The sequence below is a fragment of the Heptranchias perlo genome, chromosome 35 (assembly GCF_035084215.1).
Source record: "Heptranchias perlo isolate sHepPer1 chromosome 35, sHepPer1.hap1, whole genome shotgun sequence".
NCBI lineage: Eukaryota > Metazoa > Chordata > Chondrichthyes > Hexanchiformes > Hexanchidae > Heptranchias > Heptranchias perlo.
The window spans coordinates 15,735,727-15,758,574 of record NC_090359.1 but is presented as its reverse complement, the minus strand read 5'-3'; the positions used below and the strand labels follow the sequence as shown (position 1 = coordinate 15,758,574).

The following is a 22,848-nucleotide window of genomic DNA, read 5'->3' as shown; positions in this document are numbered from 1 at the left end:
ATGGCGCTATTTCAAGAGTTCGGGGAGCAATGCAATCACCGATATGTGGTGCCGTGATCGTATAGTGGTTAGTACTCTGCGTTGTGGCCGCAGCAACCTCGGTTCGAATCCGAGTCATGGCATAGTGTGCGCTGCTCCTTTTGTTCTCTCCCGCGCTTGCGAATATAAAACAATATATCAATATTGAACACATGAGAAAAACATTTTTTGTTGGTGGCGAAAACCTATTTATTCCATCAAATCCCAGCACTCTCACATGCCTGTACTTGATGTTCCACAGTTCAAACCCGCCTCTTCTCCCCGCTTTTTCTTCCTTCCACAGTCAATATGCCGCCTTTCCTTTCCTCCTCCCATTTTATGGACACTTTCCTGCGGCATTGCCGACTCTAACATTCACTTTCACGATCTCACGCCTTTAAGTTTGTTCTGCTCCGATCGCTGTTTCCATTGGGCACATGTCCCATTCGCACCAATATTCATTTGTGCCTTGAAACCAGTCGATACATTTTGATCGGCGTGACCGCTCGACAGAGAAACACGACGAAAGCAGGGCTGGTCTCTGGAAAGACAGCCGCCCGAATGTTCACGAAATTTACTTGGTGAGTCTTGTGATCCAGGGGATGGTAACTGAAGAACTGTTTTTTGTTTTGATGCTTGTTGGCTCTTTTCTCTCAGCAGTTGATGTGCGTGAGTGACGGGCAGCGCAACAGAGCTGCGAATGGCGGTTGAAAGGTTCACATTTGGCAAGTTGGGGCGGTGCAGTAAGATCGGAAGTGTTCCGCCTTGATCTTAATAGTTCTGTTGAAACGTGCGATTGAATCGAGTCGAGGATAAATGTAAAGAGCGCCTGTGGGGAAAAAGGAGCGATTACAGGCCATGAGCGAAAGGTCTTTCAAATTCTCGTGGCGCAGGACGCTGTGTGCGGAAACGGCAGATTTTAAAGCGCGTGTGTCGGAAAGTAAAGTGCGATCTTGTGTGTGAGAAGAGCACAAGAAAGTTGTGCTTGAAGCTGCGCCCTTGAGGCAAGTTGCAGGTTGTCAGGAAAACTGCTCCAGTGAAAGCTCAAAAATAAACCCAGAAACTGCTGGCCACACTCAGCAGGTCAGGTAGTATCTGTGGGGAGATACTCAAGTATTTATCCAATTCTCCTTTTAAAGTTACGATTGAATCGAGCTCCACCTTCCTTTAAGGCAGTGCGTTCCAGATCATAACAATTCGCTGTGTAAAAAAATCTCCGTATTTCCTTCTCGTTCTTTTACCAATTATCTTAAATCTGCGTCCGTTGGTTGCCGACCCTCCCGCCAGTGGGTGAAGTTTCTCCTTATTTACTCGATCAAAACCCCTCTTAATTTTGAACACGTGGATTACTTCTACCCTTAACCTTCATTGCTCGAAGCAGAACAATCCCAGGTTCTCGAGTCTCTCCACACAACTAAACCCCATCCCTGGTATAATTCTGGTAAATCTCCTCTCCATCCTCTCCAAGACCTTGACCTCCTTAATAAATTATAGTGCCCAGAATTGGACACAATACTTCAGATGAGGCCTGAACAGTGATTTACAAACGTTTAACATAACTTCCTTGCTTTTGTGCTCTATTTCTCTATTATTAAGCCAAGGAACCGGATGCTGTTTTAACGGTTTCACCAACTTGTGCTGCCACAGTCAAAGATGTTGATGAAAATGATCAGCAACACATTGAGTGAGATCAGATGACAGAGCACAGGCCGGGAGGGCGGAGAGAGAGAGAGACACGGGTTGTGATCTGTAACTTTTTATAAACACTTCAGTTTATTGCACTCCGTGTCCAACACCGTGCGATCTCCCCTGGTGTGTCAGCTTTCTGTGTTTATACAGAGTGTAATGTATTGAATTGTCTCTTGGATCACACGGAGTGGTAGACGGGGGTCTGTGTGCGGAGGGTTCGGGGGGTGAGCTCTGATTCCCGCCCTCTTCTGGATTGAAAGAAGAAAAGAATGAATGAGAGAGAGAAGCGATGTGGGAGAAGGGGTGATGAAAGAATTTGTCCATGAACCTGATTAAAGTGGCCCAAAAACAAGATAATATTAAGATATCATCAGCAGAACATTAATACAAGCTGTAAAACAAAAGAAAAATACTGCAGATGATGGAAATCTGAAGTAAAAACAGAAAATGCTGGAAATACTCAGCAGGTCAGGCAGCATCTGTGGAGAGAGTTCTGATGAAAGGTCATCGACCTGAAAGGATGTTTCTCTCTCCACAGATGCTGCCTGACCTGCTGAGTGTTTCCCGCATTTTCTGTTTTCATTATTAATATAACCTGAGCTCTCTCGAGCGTTTGTTGGTCGATTCACTGATAAAGCTGGGAATTGAGGGGAAGCTGGTTCATGGCGAACCCCAGCTCTGAATCCCCCCGGCAGAGAGTTCAAGGAATGTTTCATATAAATGAGATTCAACGACAGGATCAGAAAATCTCTCCTTGATGGTCGGTCTCATTCTCCCGAAGTGAGGAATGAGCGGGAGGGGCAATTCCACCCGGGGTTATATTTTATTCCAAGAGGATGACGCAAAAGTACTGCTTACAGTGGGGCCGAAATAGTTCAGTTGGGAGAGCGTTAGACTGAAGATCTAAAGGTCCCGGGTTTCGGCAGTTTTGGGTGACTTTGTTTCTTCTTCTTTGGGCCGATTCTCAAACATTTATTTGCACTGACATTTTTACCCGACACTGAACGGTTGGGGATGGAATAGAGAGACATCAAGGATGTCTGTATTTAGCTTTTATTTCTCTATTTCCTTCTGCCTTTCTCTCTGGTTTTTGTCTCTCTCGGTGCCCGATGAACATTTGATTTGATGCATTTGTCCCAAACTGATGCCTTTTCCACATCTCAGGGCGGTCAGACACGCTCTGTCTGTCTGTTACTGCTTGTGACCATTAACGGGAACAGGCCGCGAGTTAAACATTTATCAGCAAACCGCCAGAGAGATAACACAGCGGGAATAAAACACATTGCCTCACATTGTTAGACACCGAGTGACACAGATTGTAATGTGTGTCAGAAAACAGACCCGGAAAACAGAGTCCGAGAAAGGAAAGAAATAGAGAGATAGAAAAGAGTCATAAAAAGAACGAAAACCCTTTCTCCACCCCAATAACAACAACTTGCATTTATATCGCGCCTTTAACGGAGTAAAACGTCCCAAGGCGCTTCACAGGAGCGATTATCAAACAAAATGTGACACGGAGCCACATAAGGAGATATTGGGACAGGTGAGGTACGTTTTAAGTGTCTTAAGGGAGGAGAGAGAGGTCGAGAGGCGGGGAGGTTTAGGGAGGGAAATCCAGAGCTTTGGGCCCAGTCGGTTGAAGGCACGGCCGCCAATGGTGGAGCGATGAAAATCGTGGATGCGCAAGAGGCCTGAATTGGAGGAGCTCAGAGATCTCGGAGGGTTGTAGGGGTGGAGGAGGTTACAGAGATAGGGAGGGGCGAGGTCATGGAGGGATTTGAACACGAGGATGAGAATTTTAAATTTGAGATGTTGGTGGACTGGGAGCCAATGTAGGTCAGTGAGCAGAGGGGTTCTCCTCCTGAACGGTGGTTTGAATGTTCGGGGGGCGGGGCTGTGATAAATATCTCGATTTAATATAATGATCCCACTTTTCAACTACCCCGAATTATTACAATGCTGACCTGGAACAATCTTGAACATACCGCAAAACAAGACATTAAGATCAATGGTCACTTTAGCAAGGAGTTTAAAAGATTCTTCTGAGAAGGAGAAGGCTGAAGAAACGGACTGTGAACATTTCATGATGGCCGATTTATTTGTGTCCAGGGAGAGGGATGAGACACATGAAATGTTTCACACATTTCAAATCTCCGCGGTCAGACTGCCGATTGTTTATTGATCAGGAAGATGGCTGGTAATAATCTGAGACCCAGTGAAGAGGTGAGAACAGAGCAGCAGGGAATGATCCCAGAACAATAGGAGCCAGCAGCTCACCGTCTGGTCCCTGTGTCAGGGACAATGCACAACACCTCAGCTCCAGACCAGGAACAGAGAGCTGCTGTTAACGTGGCCCAGCCCTCGCTAACTGCTGGAACTGTGGGATGGAAATCAGACTTTGGGTCTCGGAGGCTGCTTTAGGGGCTCCGTGGCTCATCGAAAGAATGATTTCTATTAAAGAGCAGGGCTCTGCTCCATCACAGACTGATACTGTATCGTACATGGCAGAGTAAAGCTCCCTCTACACTGTGCCATCAAACATTCCGGGGGCAGGTGCATCAAGGGTTAGATCAAGATTAAATCTCCCTCTACACTGTCACAGAGGATGTCATTTGTGACTTTGACAAGGGCCGTTTCAGTACAGTGGCAGGAGTGGAAACCTGATTGGAGGGATTCAAACATGGTGTTGTGGGAAAGATGGACATGGATTTGGGAGGTGACAAGACTTTGGAGAGGAAAGGAAGGTGGGAGATGGGGTGGTAGTTTGCAAGGACACAGGGGTCAAGGGTGGGTCTTTTGAGAAGGAGAGTGATGACGGCAGATTTGATGGGGAGGGGGACAGTACCTGAGGAGAGGAGACCATTAACAATGTCAGCTAACATGGGGCCAGGAAGGGAGGTTGTGTGGTCAGCAGATTGTTGGGAATAGGGTCGAGGGAGCAGGAGGTGGGTCTCATGGTCAAGATGAGCTCAGAGAGGGCATGAGGGGAGATAGGAGAGAAACTTGGTGAGCTCGGGGAAGGGAGGGGAGCGGCAGAGGCAGCTGAATGGATGGTCTCAATCTCAGTGACAAAGAAGTCCGTGAGCTCCTCGCACTTTTTGTTGGAGGTGAGGGTGGAGGAGTGAGGGGAGTGGGGTTTAAGAAGATGGTTTGTAGTGGAGAAGAGAAGTCGGGAGTTATCTTTACATTCCAGGATGATCCTGGAATAGTGAGCAGTTTTGTCAGAGGAGACAGGACCCGATAGTGCTTTATGTGGTCCAGCCAGATTTGGCGATGAATGGCCAAAGCAGTTGTCCACCATAAACTTTCAAAGCTGTGTCCCTTGGACTTAAGGAAGCAGAAATGAGGGCAGACCCAGGGGGATTGACCAGGGTGAGGGAGAGTGATGGCTTTAATGTGTACAAGGGCGTCAAAGGTGGAGGTGAGGGTGTGATTGAGCAAATCAGTAGCTGCAGAAATGTCGTGGTGAATGGAGGGACAAAGTCCAGAGAGTTGGGAATTTGAAAGTGCCGTTGTAAGTGACCTGGGGGAGGGTTTTTTCCAGGGATGAACACAGAAGGAAGTGGGTTAGTCCCACTCCCTGGCTCTTTCCCCACAGCCCTGCAATTTATTACACGTCAACTATTTATCCAATTCCCTTTTGAAAGTTACTATTGAACCTGCTTCCACCTCCCTTTCAGGCAGTGCATTCCAGATCATAACAACTCGCTGTGTAAAAAAATCTCTCCAAATCCCCCAATGATTTCTTTCAATTTATCTGAAATCTGTGTCCTCTGGTTATTAACCATTCCATCACTGGAAACAATTTCTCTTTACACACTCTGTCAAAACCTTTCATAATTGTGAACACCTCCTTTGAATCGTCCGTTAAATTTCCGGTTGTAGTCTCAGTGCCCTTCCTGCTGATGTTTTATTTCAGTTCCCATGTGGTCTAGCGGTTAGGATTCTTGGTTTTCACCCAAGCGGCACGGCTTCGATTCCCGGTGTGGGAATAGTTAACTTTTAGTTTCAGCCTCCCAATTTGCCTGCAGTCCAGGCTGTGGCTGCTGCTTTCTCTCTCACTTCTGTGTCAGTCCCACAATCACACTGAGAAATGAGGCAACAGTGCACCAAAAACTGAAGGGAAGCAAGCAACAATGTCACGACAGGTTGGGCAGCAGCTCATGGCCAAGTGTTTGACTACAGTCCTTTTATTATTTACTGTAAAGCCCGAGTCTGAGTGAAACACACACAGAACATTCGGGAAACACTCAGTGAGTCGGGCCCCATCTGCGCAGAGAACGGACCAATTAACTGAGAGTCTCAATGAGACGAGGAACGAGACACGGCCCCCTGTGAGAAACAAGGAACTTGCATTTGTATAGCACCTTTCACATCCTCAGGACATCCCAACGCACTTCTCTCGAAGATCAGTCACTATCGTTTTTAAGAGAAGGTAGCAGACAAGTTGTGTACAGCAAGATCCCACAAACAGTGATGAGATATTGAGCCGATCTCCTGTTTGTTGGGTGCTGATGGTCGAGGGAAGAATGTTGGCCAGGACACCAGGTGAACTCCCTGCTCTTCACAAATTGCCACGGGATCTTTTTCACCTCGGAGCAGAAAGAAGGGACCCCCATTAAACACCTCATTCAAAGGACAGCACCTCTCACGATGCAGCTCCCTCTCAGCACGACACAGTCAGTCTGGATCATGTGTCCCAGTCCTGGAACTGGAGCTGGAACCCACACCCTTCTAAACACCAGCCTGACTCTCTGGTGTTACTCTCACCCCCGGCGAGTCATGAACCCGACTGTGCCACTCCCAGAGTAACTGATGACCACAGCCTCAGCCCTGGGTCCCGGTCTGCACCATAACCGCAGCCTGATACCGCTCATAGAAAGTGGCGTGGGATTCCTGAGTTCATTCTATGATGTGCATTGGGGGAGGGGGACCAGCTGGATTGATCTTGCATGGAGCCGGTAAGGACTCGATGTGCCAAATGGCCTCCTTCCATGCTGTGACCTTTCTATGATTCTCTGATTCCATGTGGGTGGAGAGGGTTACAAGGAAGTGATCAGAGATGGCCTTATCCATGATTGACACGATCAGGAGAAGAGAGACCACGTGAGATGGCAAGGTCGAGGGGGTGGCCATGAATATGGGTCGGGGAGTTTCTATGCAGGGAGAGATTAAGGGAGGATAAAGTATCACACAATAGACTTGTTAGCAAAATTGAAGCCCATGGGATTAAACGGACAATGGCAGCGTGGATACAAAATTGGCTAAGGAGCAGAAAACAGAGAGTAGTGGTGAACGGTTGTTTTTCAGACTGGAGGCAAGTATACAGTGGTGTCCCACAGGGCTCGGTATTAGGACCACTGCTCTTTTAGATATATATTAATGACCGGGACTTGGGAGTACAGGGTATAATTTCAAAGTTTGCAGATGACACGAAACTCAGAAATGTAATAAACAATGTTGAGGATGGTAACAGACTTCAGGAGGACATAGACAGACTGGTGAAATGGGCAGATGAAATTTAATGCAGAGAATTGTGAATTGATACATTTTGGTAGGAAGAATGAGGAGAGGCAATTTAAACGAAATGGCACAATTTTAAAGGGAGTGCAGGAATAGAGAGACCTGGGGGTGTAGTTAAACAAATCTTGGAAGGTGGCAGGACAAGTTGAGAAGGCAGTTAAAAAAGCAAATGGGGTCCTTTGCTTTATTAATTGAGGCATTGAATACAAAAGCAAGGAATTGATACAAAACCTTTATAAAACACTGGTGAGGCCTCAGCTGGAGTATTGTGTTTAATTCTGGGCACGAAACATGAAGAAGGATGTCAAGGCCTTAGAGAGGGTGCAGAGGAGATTTATTAGAATGGTACCAGGGATGAGGGACTTCAGTTATGTGGAGAGACTGATTAAAGTTCCATCTGAACTGCCACATCAAACACTCCCAGGACAGGTCCAGCACGGGTTATATGCAGAATGAAGCTCCCTCCACACTGTCAAATCAAACACTCCCAGGGCAGGTACAACACGGGTTAGATACACAGTAATGCTTCCTCTACTCTGTGCAGTTTATATCTCGCCTCAGATTTCAGATACAAGGTTGGTTTCCTGGACACTCTGCTGGTGTCTCTCTGTCTCTCTGCACTCAGTTACACCGCTCTCTTCCTCCCTCTGCTGGTGTCTCTCTGTCTCTCTGCACTCAGTTACACCGCTCTCTTCCTCCCTCTGCTGGTGTCTCTCTGTCTCTCTGCACTCAGTTACACCGCTCTCTACCTCCCTCTGCTGGTGTCTCTCTGTATCTCTGCACTCAGTTACACCGCTCTCTACCTCCCTCTGCTGGTGTCTCTCTGTATCTCTGTACCCAGTTGCACCGCTCTCTACCTCCCTCTGCTGGTGTCTCTCTGTATCTCTGTACTCAGTTACACCGCTCTCTACCTCCCTCTGCTGGTGTCTCTCTGTATCTCTGTACTCAGTTACACCGCTCTCTATCTCCCTCTGCTGGTGTCTCTCTGTATCTCTGTACTCAGTTACACCGCTCTCTACCTCCCTCTGCTGGTGTCTCTCTGTACCTCTGTACTCAGTTACACCGCACTCTACCTCCCTCTGCTGGTGTCCCTCTGTATCTCTGTACTCAGTTACACCGCTCAGTCTGTCCCCGCAGCTCCTTCGGGAGTTTAATGATTTTGAAATTAAGTCTTTTTCCTCTGTGACTTGTGAAGTTTTGATCAGTGAAATGTTTGAGAAAGAGATGGAATGAGAGCTTTAAGTGTGGGACAGAAGTTGTTTAACGGAGAAGGCACATGCTGCCTTAAATTGAGCAGTGGTTTCCCTAGTGCAGCGGTTATCATGTTTACATCACTCATGAAAGGTCTCTGATTCAATCCCGGGCGGGACCATTATTTGGGAAATTGCTCCGCGTGAATCTCCAGGATGAGTTTCTTCTCCTGTGAAAAGCGGGCGATAATTGATTTTTCCTGTTAAATTTGGCAACCGCTGCACCACATTCCTTTCAGGGAGAAGGGATGATGGAAGAAAGTGCCCATGAACCTGATTAAATGAGGACAAACACAAGATAATATTAAGATATCATCAGCTGAACATTAACATAACCTGAGCTCCGAGATCTGACCGGGTCCCATTCCCCCAGAGTGAGGAATGAGCGGGAGGGGAAATTCCACCCGGTTTATATTTTTGTCCAAGGTGATGTCACAAAGTCCAATTTACAGTGGAGTCGAAAAAGTTGAGTTTGGAGAGCGTGAGATTGAAGATCTGAAGGTCTCTGGGTTTGATTCTGTGTTCGGTGATTTTTGTTGCTCTGTTCTCGTTCTTTGAGTCGATTCTCGCATTTATTTCACTGAAATTTTAACCGGCACAGAAAGGTTGGGGAAGAAATAGACAGGCATCAAGAATGGGAAATATTGATAGTGTCTTTATTGAGTTTTTATTTCTCTTTTCTCTTCTGCCTTTTTCTCTGGAATTTGTCTCTCTCGGTGCCGGGACACCATTTGAGTTGAGGCATTTGTCCTAAACTGATGTCTTTTCCACATCTCGGGGCGGTCAGACCCGCTCTGTCTGTTACGACTTGTGACCATTGATGGGAACAGGCCGCGAGTTAAACGTTTATCAGCAAACCGACAGAGAGATAACACAACGGGAATCAAACCCATTGGGCATGATTTTATCGGGGAGGGGGGTCACGGGGGTCATGAGGTCATGGGTGGGTCAGTCATCGGGGGCATCGGCGAGTCAGTCATCGGGGGTCGGGGGTCATCGCGGGGGTCGGAGATCATGGGGTTCGTAGCTCGTGCAGGGGTGTCGGAGATTTGGAGGGGGTCGGCCGATCGCCTGTGTGGGATCACGGCAGGTTGGCTTGTTGGGCCTGGAGGAAGCACTCCTGCTCCTCCGGGCCCACAAGCTGTGCGATAAAGGCATTTACCTGCTGTTTCGGGCCTTCTCGCCTCCTCTCATGTGGTGTGAAGGAGAAGGCCCAGGAATCCCGGCCCCCAAGAGTTTAAAATAAAAAAGCTGTAAAAATGGAAGCCCACATGCTAGCGACATAAACACTCACACACAGACATATACACACAAACATACACACACCAATAACATGAAAGTAACACAGGACTACTTGACAAACAGCATGCTGCAGATAGAGCGAAGCGATCCCACAAACAACGGATCAGATCAAAGCTCTGCAGTCCTGCCACACCCATTTGTGAATGATGGTGGATAATTAAACAACGAACGGGAAGAGGCTCTATGAACGTCCCCATCCTCAATGATGGTAAAGCCCAGCACGTGAGTGCAAAGTTTTAGAAACTGTCTTCAGCCAGAAGTGCCGAGTGGATGATCCATCTCGGCCTCCTCCCAAAATCCCCACCATCACATAAGCCAGTCGAACATCGAGGTGAAGAGTGAAGCTGAGAGCAGATTTTAAAACCGCTGGAATATCAGTGAAATTAAATTGGCGAAAGTGGGAAACTCCGAGTCAGTTTTACACTGTATATTCCGCATCCAATATTGGAGATAAAAGCTTTGGAAGGCGGCGAAAGTTTAAACCCCCCGTAGGGGAACTAAATCCCGGTCTCCCGCGTGACAGGCGGGGATACTCACCACTATACTAACGAGGAACTGTTACATTGATCTTGCACTCATCCCAGATGGTGTTAGACATGCTTCACGTATCAGTGCATTACTTTTAACTATTTATTTGATGACAGTTTGTTTCATTTTCCACTTGCCACTCTTGAAAGAACCCTTTACATTTCTATCTCTTTGTGAGACAACGACAACTGACTCTGTCTTTCTTTCTTTTTTTTCCTCTCTTATCGTGGTGAGTCGCCCCGCCTTCGTCCGGGGTTCAATACCCCGACTGGGAGGTAGCAGTTTTCAGACGCTAACTTTTAATTTTATGTCTTCGCCGACCTTCTTCCTAAACAAAAACTACAGAGCAAAAAAACAGGTGATTGTCACTTTCAGAATATTATTGTACGGAGATTATTTGAGGAATGGATGCAGAGCAATTGTGATTTTTACTAACTGGTGGGTTCGGTGACAGATTCGAAATTCATTCATTTCCCCCGCGCAGGTTCAAATCTGACAGACTTCAGATCCCGTCATTCATCAACCTGTTTCATCTCTGCGTTTCAAAATTCAACAAGTTTCTTGTAGAATTAATAATTCTTAAGTGAATTAAAATTCCACAGCATTGAGGACCTCGAGTTTTATGCTCATTTTAATTGATCTGCAAGATTTCACGAAATCTACGACAGAAATGGAACAAAAATCAGCCAAATTATCCATATTCTGACTCTCAGTATTTCTGAGTCAATCCATGTGTATGTGTGTCTGTGTCTGTGTCTGTCTGTCTGTGTATGTGCCTCATATTTTCTATATTTTCCTGAGAAGATCTGTCTCACTCTCTCCCGCGTTACCCACATCATGATCCAACATGAGATGGAAAAGTGGTCGGTAATTCTTCTTTCAACAGTGGTCCGTGGAAAGTTAAACAAACTGTCATCAAATGAACAGTTCAAACAGATTCACTGAAACGTGAAGCATCTGTGGTGAATATACGGCAAATGTCTGCACGAATTCCTCGTTAGTATAGTGGTGAGTATCCCCGCCTGTCACGCGGGAGACCGGGGTTCAATTCCCCGACGAGGAGGTTATTGCTGCTTTCGAAGCTTCACTTTCATTTATCTGCAATATTGGATGTTGAAAATACAATGAAAAACTAACTCGGCCTTTCCCACTTCCACAAATTGATTTCACAGCGATTTTAAAAATCTGCTCTCTGCCTCACGCTTCAGCTCGATGTGAGAACCACAATGATGGGCAAGAAATGAAACGCAGAATCGCGCTGTCACCAGAGAGAGACAGGTCTCGGAACAGGCGCAGACATGAAAGATCTCACATGCAGCAATGAAAAGGATGCATGTTTCAGTGAATCTATTTTAACTACTTCTTTGATGACAATTTGTTTAACTTTCCACATGCCACTGCTGAAAGAAGACTTACTTTCTATCTCTTTGTTCGTCAAGGTCCAGAGAAAAATTATTTGGGGAGCAGGTTAAAAGTGACAGATAGAAAGAAAGAGAGGGACACTCAGAAACGCATATAACAAGTGAGACAGACATAGTCATATTCACACATACACAAACACACACATTCCGAGCTGCATAAACACTCGCACACAGACATATACACACACCAATAACCTGAAAGTAACACAGGACTACTTGACAAACAGTGGAAGCAGCATGCTGTAGACAGAGCTAAACGATCCCACAAACAACGGATCAGATCAAAGCTCTGCAGTCCTGCCACACCCATTTGTGAATGATGGTGGATAATTAAACAACTAATGGGAAGAGGCTCTATGAACATCCCCATCCTCAATGATGGTAAAGCCCAGCGTGTGAGTGCAAAGTTTTAGAAACCGTCTTCAGCCAGAAGTGCCGAGTGGATGATCCATCTCGGCCTCCTCCCGAAATCCCCAACATCACAGAAACCAGTCGAACATCGAGGTGAAGAGTGAAGCTGAGAGCAGATTTTAAAACCGCTGGAATATCAGTGAAATTAAATCGGGGAAAGTGGGAAACTCCGAGTCAGTTTTACACTGTATATTCCGCATCGAATATTAGAGATAAATGAGAGAAAAAGCTTTAAAAGGCGGCAAAAGTTTAATCTCCCCGTCGGGGAATTGAACCCCGGTCTCCCGCGTGACAGGCGGGGATACTCACCACTATACTAACGAGGAACTGCTGCGTTGACTGTGCACTCATCCCAGATGGTGTTAGACATGCTTCACGTATCAGTGCATTTCTTTTAACTATTTATTTGATGACAGTTTGTTTCATTTTCCACGGGCCACTCTTGAAAGAACCATTTACATTTCCATCTCTTTGTTAGACAACGACAACTGACTCTGTCTTTCTTTCGTTCTTTCTTTCTCTCTTATCGTGGTGAGTTGCCCCACCTTCGTCCGGGGTTTAATACCCCGACTGGGAGGTAGCAGTTTTCAGACGCTAACTTTTAATTTTATGTCTTCGCCGACCTTCTTCCTAAACAAAAACTACAGAGCAAAAAAACAGGTGATTGTCACTTTCAGAATATTATTGTACGGAGACTATTTGAGGACTGGATGCAGAGCAATTGTGATTTTTACTAACTGGTGGGTTAGGAGACAGATTCGAAATTCATTCATTTCCCCCGCGCAGGTTCAAATCTGACAGACTTCAGATCCCGTCATTCATCGACCTGTTTCATCTCTGCGTTTCAAAATTCAACAAGTTTCTTGTAGAATTAATAATTCTTAAGTGAATTAAAATTCCACAGCATTGAGGACCTCGAGTTTTATGCTCATTTTAATTGATCTGCAAGATTTCACGAAATCTACGACAGAAATGGAACAAAAATCAGCCAAATTATCCATATTCTGACTCTCAGTATTTCTGAGTCAATCCATGTGTATGTGTGTCTGTGTCTGTCTGTCTGTGTATGTGCCTCATATTTTCTATATTTTCCTGAGAAGATCTGTCTCACTCTCTCCCGCGTTACCCACATCATGATCCAACATGAGATGGAAAAGTGGTCGGTAATTCTTCTTTCAACAGTGGTCCGTGGAAAGTTAAACAAACTGTCATCAAATGAACAGTTCAAACAGATTCACTGAAACGTGAAGCATCTGTGGTGAATATACGGCAAATGTCTGCACAAATTCCTCGTTAGTATAGTGGTGAGTATCCCCGCCTGTCACGCGGGAGACCGGGGTTCAATTCCCCGACGAGGAGGTTATTGCTGCTTTCGAAGCTTCACTTTCATTTATCTGCAATATTGGATGTTGAAAATACAATGAAAAACTGACTCGGCCTTTCCCACTTCCACAAATTGATTTCACAGCGATTTTAAAAATCTGCTCTCTGCCTCACGCTTCAGCTCGATGTGAGAACCACAATGATGGGCAAGAAATGAAACGCAGAATCGCGCTGTCACCAGAGAGAGACAGGTCTCGGAACAGGCGCAGACATGAAAGATCTCACATACAGCAATGAAAAGGATGCATGTTTCAGTGAATCTATTTTAACTACTTCTTTGATGACAATTTGATTAACTTTCCACATGCCACTGTTGAAAGAAGACTTACTTTCTATCTCTTTGTTAGTCAAGGTCCAGAGAAAAATTATTTGGGGAGCAGGTTAAAAGTGACAGATAGAAAGAAAGAGAGGGACACTCAGAAACGCATATAACAAGTGAGACAGACATAGTCATATTCACACATACACAAACACACACATTCCGAGCTACATAAACACTCGCACACAGACATATACACACACCAATAACCTGAAAGTAACACAGGACTACTTGACAAACAGTGGAAGCAGCATGCTGTAGACAGAGCTAAACGATCCCACAAACAACGGATCAGATCAAAGCTCTGCAGTCCTGCCACACCCATTTGTGAATGATGGTGGATAATTAAACAACTAATGGGAAGAGGCTCTATGAACATCCCCATCCTCAATGATGGTAAAGCCCAGCGTGTGAGTGCAAAGTTTTAGAAACCGTCTTCAGCCAGAAGTGCCGAGTGGATGATCCATCTCGGCCTCCTCCCGAAATCCCCAACATCACAGAAACCAGTCGAACATCGAGGTGAAGAGTGAAGCTGAGAGCAGATTTTAAAACCGCTGGAATATCAGTGAAATTAAATCGGGGAAAGTGGGAAACTCCGAGTCAGTTTTACACTGTATATTCCGCATCGAATATTAGAGATAAATGAGAGAAAAAGCTTTAAAAGGCGGCAAAAGTTTAATCTCCCCGTCGGGGAATTGAACCCCGGTCTCCCGCGTGACAGGCGGGGATACTCACCACTATACTAACGATGAACTGCTGCATTGACTGTGCACTCATCCCAGATGGTGTTAGACATGCTTCACGTATCAGTGCATTTCTTTTAACTATTTATTTGATGACAGTTTGTTTCATTTTCCACGGGCCACTCTTGAAAGAACCATTTACATTTCCATCTCTTTGTTAGACAACGACAACTGACTCTGTCTTTCTTTCGTTCTTTCTTTCTCTCTTATCGTGGTGAGTTGCCCCACCTTCGTCCGGGGTTTAATACCCCGACTGGGAGGTAGCAGTTTTCAGACGCTAACTTTTAATTTTATGTCTTCGCCGACTTTCTTCCTAAACAAAAACTACAGAGCAAAAAAACAGGTGATTGTCACTTTCAGAATATTATTGTACGGAGACTATTTGAGGACTGGATGCAGAGCAATTGTGATTTTTACTAACTGGTGGGTTAGGTGACAGATTCGAAATTCATTCATTTCCCCCGCGCAGGTTCAAATCTGACAGACTTCAGATCCCGTCATTCATCAACCTGTTTCATCTCTGCGTTTCAAAATTCAACAAGTTTCTTGTAGAATTAATAATTCTTAAGTGAATTAAAATTCCACAGCATTGAGGACCTCGAGTTTTATGCTCATTTTAATTGATCTGCAAGATTTCACGAAATCTACGACAGAAATGGAACAAAAATCAGCCAAATTATCCATATTCTGACTCTCAGTATTTCTGAGTCAATCCATGTGTATGTGTGTCTGTGTCTGTCTGTCTGTGTATGTGCCTCATATTTTCTATATTTTCCTGAGAAGATCTGTCTCACTCTCTCCCGCGTGACCCACATCATGATCCAACATGAGATGGAAAAGTGGTCAGTAATTCTTCTTTCAACAGTGGTCCGTGGAAAGTTAAACAAACTGTCATCAAATGAACAGTTCAAACAGATTCACTGAAACGTGAAGCATCTGTGGTGAATATACGGCAAATGTCTGCACGAATTCCTCGTTAGTATAGTGGTGAGTATCCCCGCCTGTCACGCGGGAGACCGGGGTTCAATTCCCCGACGAGGAGGTTATTGCTGCTTTCGAAGCTTCACTTTCATTTATCTGCAATATTGGATGTTGAAAATACAATGAAAAACTGACTCGGCCTTTCCCACTTCCACAAATTGATTTCACAGCGATTTTAAAAATCTGCTCTCTGCCTCACGCTTCAGCTCGATGTGAGAACCACAATGATGGGCAAGAAATGAAACGCAGAATCGCGCTGTCACCAGAGAGAGACAGGTCTCGGAACAGGCGCAGACATGAAAGATCTCACATGCAGCAATGAAAAGGATGCATGTTTCAGTGAATCTATTTTAACTACTTCTTTGATGACAATTTGATTAACTTTCCACATGCCACTGTTGAAAGAAGACTTACTTTCTATCTCTTTGTTAGTCAAGGTCCAGAGAAAAATTATTTGGGGAGCAGGTTAAAAGTGACAGATAGAAAGAAAGAGAGGGACACTCAGAAACGCATATAACAAGTGAGACAGACATAGTCATATTCACACATACACAAACACACACATTCCGAGCTACATAAACACTCGCACACAGACATATACACACACCAATAACCTGAAAGTAACACAGGACTACTTGACAAACAGTGGAAGCAGCATGCTGTGGACAGAGCTAAACGATCCCACAAACAACGGATCAGATCAAAGCTCTGCAGTCCTGCCACACCCATTTGTGAATGATGGTGGATAATTAAACAACTAATGGGAAGAGGCTCTATGAACATCCCCATCCTCAATGATGGTAAAGCCCAGCGTGTGAGTGCAAAGTTTTAGAAACCGTCTTCAGCCAGAAGTGCCGAGTGGATGATCCATCTCGGCCTCCTCCCGAAATCCCCAACATCACAGAAACCAGTCGAACATCGAGGTGAAGAGTGAAGCTGAGAGCAGATTTTAAAACCGCTGGAATATCAGTGAAATTAAATCGGGGAAAGTGGGAAACTCCGAGTCAGTTTTACACTGTATATTCCGCATCGAATATTAGAGATAAATGAGAGAAAAAGCTTTAAAAGGCGGCCAAAGTTTAATCTCCCCGTCGGGGAATTGAACCCCGGTCTCCTGCGTGACAGGCGGGGATACTCACCACTATACTAACGAGGAACTGCTGCGTTGATTGTGCACTCATCCCAGATGGTGTTAGACATGCTTCACGTATCAGTGCATTTCTTTTAACTATTTATTTGATGACAGTTTGTTTCATTTTCCACGGGCCACTCTTGAAAGAACCATTTACATTTCCATCTCTTTGTTAGACAACGACAACTGACTCTGTCTTTCTTTCGTTCTTTCTTTCTCTCTTATCGTGGTGAGTTGCCCCACCTTAGTCCGGGGTTTAATACCCCGACTGGGAGGTAGCAGTTTTCAGACGCTAACTTTTAATTTTATGTCTTCGCCGACCTTCTTCCTAAACAAAAACTACAGAGCAAAAAAACAGGTGATTGTCACTTTCAGAATATTATTGTACGGAGACTATTTGAGGACTGGATGCAGAGCAATTGTGATTTTTACTAACTGGTGGTTTCGGTGACAGATTCGAAATTCATTCATTTCCCCCGCGCAGGTTCAAATCTGACAGACTTCAGATCCCGTCATTCATCAACCTGTTTCATCTCTGCGTTTCAAAATTCAACAAGTTTCTTGTAGAATTAATAAATCTTAAGTGAATTAAAATTCCACAGCATTGAGGACCTCGAATTTTATGCTCATTTTAATTGATCTGCAAGATTTCACGAAATCTACGACAGAAATGGAACAAAAATCAGCCAAATTATCCATATTCTGACTCTCAGTATTTCTGAGTCAATCCATGTGTATGTGTGTCTGTGTCTGTCTGTCTGTGTATGTGCCTCATATTTTCTATATTTTCCTGAGAAGATCTGTCTCACTCTCTCCCGCGTTACCCACATCATGATCCAACATGAGATGGAAAAGTGGTCGGTAATTCTTCTTTCAACAGTGGTCCGTGGAAAGTTAAACAAACTGTCATCAAATGAACAGTTCAAACAGATTCACTGAAACGTGAAGCATCTGTGGTGAATATACGGCAAATGTCTGCACGAATTCCTCGTTAGTATAGTGGTGAGTATCCCCGCCTGTCACGCGGGAGACCGGGGTTCAATTCCCCGACGAGGAGGTTATTGCTGCTTTCGAAGCTTCACTTTCATTTATCTGCAATATTGGATGTTGAAAATACAACGAAAAACTGACTCAGCCTTTCCCACTTCCACAAATTGATTTCACAGCGATTTTAAAAATCTGCTCTCTGCCTCACGCTTCAGCTCGATGTGAGAACCACAATGATGGGCAAGAAATGAAACGCAGAATCGCGCTGTCACCAGAAGAGACAGGTCTCGGAACAGGCGCAGACATGAAAGATCTCACATGCAGCAATGAAAAGGATGCATGTTTCAGTGAATCTATTTTAACTACTTCTTTGATGACAATTTGTTTAACTTTCCACATGCCACTGCTGAAAGAAGACTTACTTTCTATCTCTTTGTTCGTCAAGGTCCAGAGAAAAATTATTTGGGGAGCAGGTTAAAAGTGACAGATAGAAAGAAAGAGAGGGACACTCAGAAACGCATATAACAAGTGAGACAGACATAGTCATATTCACACATACACAAACACACACATTCCGAGCTACATAAACACTCGCACACAGACATATACACACACCAATAACCTGAAAGTAACACAGGACTACTTGACAAACAGTGGAAGCAGCATGCTGTAGACAGAGCTAAACGATCCCACAAACAACGGATCAGATCAAAGCTCTGCAGTCCTGCCACACCCATTTGTGAATGATGGTGGATAATTAAACAACTAATGGGAAGAGGCTCTATGAACATCCCCATCCTCAATGATGGTAAAGCCCAGCGTGTGAGTGCAAAGTTTTAGAAACCGTCTTCAGCCAGAAGAGCCGAGTGGATGATCCATCTCGGCCTCCTCCCGAAATCCCCAACATCACAGAAACCAGTCGAACATCGAGGTGAAGAGTGAAGCTGAGAACAGATTTTAAAACCGCTGGAATATCAGTGAAATTAAATCGGGGAAAGTGGGAAACTCCGAGTCAGTTTTACACTGTATATTCCGCATCGAATATTAGAGATAAATGAGAGAAAAAGCTTTAAAAGGCGGCAAAAGTTTAAACTCCCCGTCGGGGAATTGAACCCCGGTCTCCCGCGTGACAGGCGGGGATACTCACCACTATACTAACGAGGAACTGCTGCGTTGACTGTGCACTCATCCCAGATGGTGTTAGACATGCTTGACGTATCAGTGCATTTCTTTTAACTATTTATTTGATGACAGTTTGTTTCATTTTCCACGGGCCACTCTTGAAAGAACCATTTACATTTCCATCTCTTTGTTAGACAACGACAACTGACTCTGTCTTTCTTTCGTTCTTTCTTTCTCTCTTATCGTGGTGAGTTGCCCCACCTTAGTCCGGGGTTTAATACCCCGACTGGGAGGTAGCAGTTTTCAGACGCTAACTTTTAATTTTATGTCTTCGCCGACCTTCTTCCTAAACAAAAACTACAGAGCAAAAAAACAGGTGATTGTCACTTTCAGAATATTATTGTACGGAGACTATTTGAGGACTGGATGCAGAGCAATTGTGATTTTTACTAACTGGTGGGTTAGGTGACAGATTCGAAATTCATTCATTTCCCCCGCGCAGGTTCAAATCTGACAGACTTCAGATCCCGTCATTCATCAACCTGTTTCATCTCTGCGTTTCAAAATTCAACAAGTTTCTTGTAGAATTAATAATTCTTAAGTGAATTAAAATTCCACAGCATTGAGGACCTCGAGTTTTATGCTCATTTTAATTGATCTGCAAGATTTCACGAAATCTACGACAGAAATGGAACAAAAATCAGCCAAATTATCCATATTCTGACTCTCAGTATTTCTGAGTCAATCCATGTGTATGTGTGTCTGTGTCTGTCTGTCTGTGTATGTGCCTCATATTTTCTATATTTTCCTGAGAAGATCTGTCTCACTCTCTCCCGCGTTACCCACATCATGATCCAACATGAGATGGAAAAGTGGTCGGTAATTCTTCTTTCAACAGTGGTCCGTGGAAAGTTAAACAAACTGTCATCAAATGAACAGTTCAAACAGATTCACTGAAACGTGAAGCATCTGTGGTGAATATACGGCAAATGTCTGCACGAATTCCTCGTTAGTATAGTGGTGAGTATCCCCGCCTGTCACGCGGGAGACCGGGGTTCAATTCCCCGACGAGGAGGTTATTGCTGCTTTCGAAGCTTCACTTTCATTTATCTGCAATATTGGATGTTGAAAATACAACGAAAAACTGACTCAGCCTTTCCCACTTCCACAAATTGATTTCACAGCGATTTTAAAAATCTGCTCTCTGCCTCACGCTTCAGCTCGATGTGAGAACCACAATGATGGGCAAGAAATGAAACGCAGAATCGCGCTGTCACCAGAAGAGACAGGTCTCGGAACAGGCGCAGACATGAAAGATCTCACATGCAGCAATGAAAAGGATGCATGTTTCAGTGAATCTATTTTAACTACTTCTTTGATGACAATTTGTTTAACTTTCCACATGCCACTGCTGAAAGAAGACTTACTTTCTATCTCTTTGTTCGTCAAGGTCCAGAGAAAAATTATTTGGGGAGCAGGTTAAAAGTGACAGATAGAAAGAAAGAGAGGGACACTCAGAAACGCATATAACAAGTGAGACAGACATAGTCATATTCACACATACACAAACACACACATTCCGAGCTACATAAACACTCGCACACAGACATATACACACACCAATAACCTGAAAGTAACACAGGACTACTTGACAAACAGTGGAAGCAGCATGCTGCAGACAGAGCTAAACGATCCCACAAACAACGGATCAGATCAAAGCTCTGCAGTCCTGCCACACCCATTTGTGAATGATGGTGGATAATTAAACAACTAATGGGAAGAGGCTCTATGAACATCCCCATCCTCAATGATGGTAAAGCCCAGCGTGTGAGTGCAAAGTTTTAGAAACCGTCTCCAGCCAGAAGTGCCGAGTGGATGATCCATCTCGGCCTCCTCCCGAAATCCCCAACATCACAGAAACCAGTCGAACATCGAGGTGAAGAGTGAAGCTGAGAGCAGATTTTAAAACCGCTGGAATATCAGTGAAATTAAATCGGGGAAAGTGGGAAACTCCGAGTCAGTTTTACACTGTATATTCCGCATCGAATATTAGAGATAAATGAGAGAAAAAGCTTTAAAAGGCGGCAAAAGTTTAATCCCCCCGTCGGGGAATTGAACCCCGGTCTCCCGCGTGACAGGCGGAGATACTCACCACTATACTAACAAGGAACTGCTGCATTGACTGTGCACTCATCCCAGATGGTGTTAGACATGCTTCACGTATCAGTGCATTTCTTTTAACTATTTATTTGATGACAGTTTGTTTCATTTTCCACGGGCCACTCTTGAAAGAACCATTTACATTTCCATCTCTTTGTTAGACAACGACAACTGACTCTGTCTTTCTTTCGTTCTTTCTTTCTCTCTTCTCGTGGTGAGTTGCCCCACCTTCGTCCGTGGTTTAATACCCCGACTGGGAGGTAGCAGTTTTCAGACGCTAACTTTTAATTTTATGTCTTCGCCGACCTTCTTCCTAAACAAAAACTACAGAGCAAAAAAACAGGTGATTGTCACTTTCAGAATATTATTGTACGGAGACTATTTGAGGACTGGATGCAGAGCAATTGTGATTTTTACTAACTGGTGGGTTAGGTGACAGATTCGAAATTCATTCATTTCCCCCGCGCAGGTTCAAATCTGACAGACTTCAGATCCCGTCATTCATCAACCTGTTTCATCTCTGCGTTTCAAAATTCAACAAGTTTCTTGTAGAATTAATAATTCTTAAGTGAATTAAAATTCCACAGCATTGAGGACCTCGAGTTTTATGCTCATTTTAATTGATCTGCAAGATTTCACGAAATCTACGACAGAAATGGAACAAAAATCAGCCAAATTATCCATATTCTGACTCTCAGTATTTCTGAGTCAATCCATGTGTCTGTGTCTGTCTGTCTGTGTATGTGCCTCATATTTTCTATATTTTCCAGAGAAGATCTGTCTCACTCTCTCCCGCGTTACCCACATCATGATCCAACATGAGATGGAAAAGTGGTCGGTAATTCTTCTTTCAACAGTGGTCCGTGGAAAGTTAAACAAACTGTCATCAAATGAACAGTTCAAACAGATTCACTGAAACGTGAAGCATCTGTGGTGAATATACGGCAAATGTCTACACGAATTCCTCGTTAGTATAGTGGTGAGTATCCCCGCCTGTCACGCGGGAGACCGGGGTTCAATTCCCCGACGAGGAGGTTATTGCTGCTTTCGAAGCTTCACTTTCATTTATCTGCAATATTGGATGTTGAAAATACAACGAAAAACTGACTCGGCCTTTCCCACTTCCACAAATTGATTTCACAGCGATTTTAAAAATCTGCTCTCTGCCTCACGCTTCAGCTCGATGTGAGAACCACAATGATGGGCAAGAAATGAAACGCAGAATCGCGCTGTCAATAGAGAGAGACAGGTCTCGGAACAGGCGCAGACATGAAAGATCTCACATGCAGCAATGAAAAGGATGCATGTTTCAGTGAATCTATTTTAACTACTTCTTTGATGACAATTTGATTAACTTTCCACATGCCACTGTTGAAAGAAGACTTACTTTCTATCTCTTTGTTCGTCAAGGTCCAGAGAAAAATTATTTGGGGAGCAGCTTAAAAGTGACAGATAGAAAGAAAGAGAGGGACACTCAGAAACGCATATAACAAGTGAGACAGACATAGTCATATTCACACATACACAAACACACACATTCCGAGCTACATAAACACTCGCACACAGACATATACACACACCAATAACCTGAAAGTAACACAGGACTACTTGACAAACAGTGGAAGCAGCATGCTGTAGACAGAGCTAAACGATCCCACAAACAACGGATCAGATCAAAGCTCTGCAGTCCTGCCACACCCATTTGTGAATGATGGTGGATAATTAAACAACTAATGGGAAGAGGCTCTATGAACATCCCCATCCTCAATGATGGTAAAGCCCAGCGTGTGAGTGCAAAGTTTTAGAAACCGTCTTCAGCCAGAAGTGCCGAGTGGATGATCCATCTCGGCCTCCTCCCGAAATCCCCAACATCACAGAA

At 44.4% G+C, this 22,848-nt stretch overlaps 9 non-coding genes across 9 annotated transcripts; 7 read left to right on the top strand and 2 right to left on the bottom strand.

Annotated features, from left to right (window-relative positions):
• Positions 1-50: 50 nt before the first annotated feature.
• On the top strand, positions 51-122 carry trnah-gug (transfer RNA histidin (anticodon GUG)). The gene has a single exon. It is a non-coding gene; the product is annotated as a tRNA-His (tRNA).
• An 11,179-nt stretch (positions 123-11,301) lies between these two features.
• On the top strand, positions 11,302-11,373 carry trnad-guc (transfer RNA aspartic acid (anticodon GUC)). Its single transcript has one exon. It is a non-coding gene; the product is annotated as a tRNA-Asp (tRNA).
• Positions 11,374-12,396: 1,023 nt separating this feature from the next.
• trnad-guc (transfer RNA aspartic acid (anticodon GUC)) lies at positions 12,397-12,468 on the bottom strand. The gene has a single exon. It is a non-coding gene; the product is annotated as a tRNA-Asp (tRNA).
• A 961-nt stretch (positions 12,469-13,429) lies between these two features.
• Positions 13,430-13,501, top strand: trnad-guc (transfer RNA aspartic acid (anticodon GUC)). The gene has a single exon. It is a non-coding gene; the product is annotated as a tRNA-Asp (tRNA).
• A 2,056-nt stretch (positions 13,502-15,557) lies between these two features.
• trnad-guc (transfer RNA aspartic acid (anticodon GUC)) lies at positions 15,558-15,629 on the top strand. The gene has a single exon. It is a non-coding gene; the product is annotated as a tRNA-Asp (tRNA).
• A 2,056-nt stretch (positions 15,630-17,685) lies between these two features.
• Positions 17,686-17,757, top strand: trnad-guc (transfer RNA aspartic acid (anticodon GUC)). The gene has a single exon. It is a non-coding gene; the product is annotated as a tRNA-Asp (tRNA).
• A 1,022-nt stretch (positions 17,758-18,779) lies between these two features.
• Positions 18,780-18,851, bottom strand: trnad-guc (transfer RNA aspartic acid (anticodon GUC)). The gene has a single exon. It is a non-coding gene; the product is annotated as a tRNA-Asp (tRNA).
• A 961-nt stretch (positions 18,852-19,812) lies between these two features.
• Positions 19,813-19,884, top strand: trnad-guc (transfer RNA aspartic acid (anticodon GUC)). Its single transcript has one exon. It is a non-coding gene; the product is annotated as a tRNA-Asp (tRNA).
• A 2,047-nt stretch (positions 19,885-21,931) lies between these two features.
• On the top strand, positions 21,932-22,003 carry trnad-guc (transfer RNA aspartic acid (anticodon GUC)). Its single transcript has one exon. It is a non-coding gene; the product is annotated as a tRNA-Asp (tRNA).
• The last annotated feature ends 845 nt before the right edge of the window (positions 22,004-22,848 follow it).